Genomic DNA, 3,163 nt, shown 5'->3' with positions numbered 1-3,163 from the left:
TTTTTTTTTTTTTTTTTTTATTTTATGTTGGAAAATTCTTTCTGTAATTGGAAAAGGAGTAGATTGATTTATTTATTGGAAAATGTATGTTTGATCAAGGATAATTTTTATATTTTGTATTTTTTATTAGAGAGAAACTTTGAAGAGAGAAAAAAATTATAGTGAATTCGTTGTATAATTGGAAAGAATTGTAGGCAGAGGAAAGATTTGAAAGGTTTTAGGAAGAAATGTCAGAGGACAAAATTGTATATATATATTCGATATTATATAATTATCTATTATTTATGCAAATTTATGTTTTTTTATTAACAGAACAAATGGACCTTGAATTGTAATATGAAATATATATATATTTATCTTATAAATGTTATAACAAGTATTTTTAATTTAAATATTTTATTTATCCTTTTTCTGAACATTTCTGCAATAAAATTGTACGATAATCATCATTTTTAATGAATTCCTTAGAAAAATGATACAAAGTTTAAATATAGATATCCGCAAAATCATAAAAAATTCAGAGAAGATATCAGATCGAAAAATAAATATTGTAATTTCAATCTAATTAAATCAGAAATAAATCTAGAAATCTGATTGATTAAGAGATTAGAGGTTAAAAGATAGAATTAAAATGGAAGTATAATGGTGGCTATTTGAGAGTATTATTATTATTTCACAAAAATATCAACGGATATTAGAATTAAAATGGCGAATCTATTCGGAGAGTAATATCGTCAGATTTGAAAGAAGATGGAAAAATAGAAAATGGAAGGACGATTTTAAGGAAGAACGAATTGGAATCGAATGCACGACCATTAACCATCTGACATTTAAGAAATTCTCGAGAGCATCGTTGCACAATGCATCGACATAACCGCGTAAAACTTTTCGTTCCGTCTCCTCGGCCACGCGTAATTTATGCACACTAATTTTTAACACTACCCCTCATTAGGCCAAAGTTTCACCTTTACCCAAACTTTCATAAACCTCCCCACATCTTATATTGGAGCACTTGTTATTTCCAAGCTTTCACCGCTTTTACTTTTCTCCTTATGCTTTCCTCGAAATCGTCGATTAGAAATCGATATGTTAATTGAAGGGCTCGATTTAAAAATGATACGAGCGCGAGTGGCATTTCTTCTAGAAAATGAAATAAAAGGAAATACTTCGAATGGAAAAATATTTAGAAAATTTCACTCTTCGTTTCTCTTACGATAAGATTCAATATCAGGAACAAACTTAAATATTTAAAAATTTTTAAAAAACAAAATTCCATATTCCATTACAATTCTCTCTCTCCTTTTTTTTTTTCCTCCTAAATTTATTGCACAAAAGATAACCTCGATTAACTATGTGCGTCGACTATTGCCGCACATAATTTGAAACCGGTAGAGCAGCTTTTTCGAGGCTCCGGCTATCTTTGAATTTTTCTATCCGAACCATCGATAAAATAAAAATAAAATATCATCGAAAGCCGTGTTTATCTCGTATTAACGAACGGCTTATAAATCATTTCGAATGCAAGAAGAGGGATAAAAATTGGGAGGGAAATTATGAATATTCGAACGATGTTGGAGTACGATGTGGTGTTAATTGAGCATCGCTCGCTTGCTCGTTTGTTTCAACAATTGATCGAGCAATTAAAAAAACGCATCTGGTATTTGACACACTTTTGACTTTTGAAAAAAAAAATATCACGGTTTTTTCATTGTTATCCGAGGGTAATGCACAATAGGGTGGTCGTGTTATCGGGAAACAGCATGAAATTGAACGGTTACGACGGTTGTAATTAAGCATACAATGGTTTGTAACAGGCGGTTCGTGCGCGTTCGAGGTAAACCGAAGTTTCGCGCTTGAACAATACCGGTAATTATGGATTCCTAGGGATTTTCTTTCTGCGTTTATCCCGTCGAGATCGACCCGTACTGACGAGGACCTTTGACGTTATCTTTACGAAGAACACGTATCTATTAAGATGATTTTCTTCCACAAGAATGGATGAAAGAATTGTTAAGTGTATAGAAAAATAATTTTATAAAAGAAATATGATAAATTAATTCTACATATAGTTTCTTTGATATAAGTAATTAAACGATGGAAAGTAAAAAATTTTGTCGATAAAATTATCAAATATCTATCAAAATAATTCTATGAATTGAATGTTAAAAGTTCTATGTTAAAGTTGATATTAACTTAATTTAATCTACTATACTTAACATAAATATAGATAACAATTCTACATATAATTTCTTTGATATAAATAATGAAATAATGGAAACTAAGAAATTTTCTCGATAAAATAAAAATTGTCAAAATTCTACAAGTTAAATATTAAAAGTTCCAAAGTCAAAGTTGATATTCATTATTAATTTTGAATAACAATAAATACTTTATATATTATTTAACCTGATCTATTGAATTTAACATAAATATAGATAACAATTTTTATTCTACATATAATTTCTTTGATATAAACAATGAAATAATAAAAATTAAGAAATTTTCTTAGATAAAATAAAAATTGTCAAAACAATTCTACGAGTTAAATGTTAAAAGTTCCATATCAAAATTGATATTCATTATTAATTTTGAATAACAATAAATACTTTATATATTATTTAACCTGATCTACTGAATTTAACATAAATGTGGATAACAATTTTCACTACCAACCACCAATAAAAAGAAAAAAATCTAAGAACATAAATCATCTCTCCAAAAGAAAAAAAAAAACCGATAGTATCAAAATGGCGTGACCAGCACGGAGGATCAAGTTTCCGCCTTGTTTTCTCGCTGTCGATAATCTCTCCAGATTGGCGGAACGTTTTAAAACAGAATCTTCTTGGAATCGTTTCGAATCTCTCGTTTTGCCCCGCGCCAAAAGACGGATCGTGTAATTGCGTGCGAAACGATCGTAGGAACTCGCTCTGCGCGCGCGCGTGTGTGTGTGTAGGCAGGAAAAGGGTGGATAGGATACGGTCGCGTTTTCAACGTTTTCTCTAATGGTCATTCTCTACGGCATTCTCTTCGGTTTGTCTAATAATACCGGTGTACGGATTCGCGTAAGATAATATCCTCTTCTCGAATGACGAGGATCCCATGCTCCCTCGCGAGGAGAACGCAGAGGGATCACGGAACCCTTTCGGTGTAATGGAACGGTTTG

Source organism: Apis dorsata, unplaced genomic scaffold, assembly GCF_000469605.1.
Source record: "Apis dorsata unplaced genomic scaffold, Apis dorsata 1.3 scaffold_570, whole genome shotgun sequence".
Classification (NCBI taxonomy): Eukaryota; Metazoa; Arthropoda; class Insecta; order Hymenoptera; family Apidae; genus Apis; species Apis dorsata.
Note: the sequence above shows the minus strand (reverse complement) of the source record.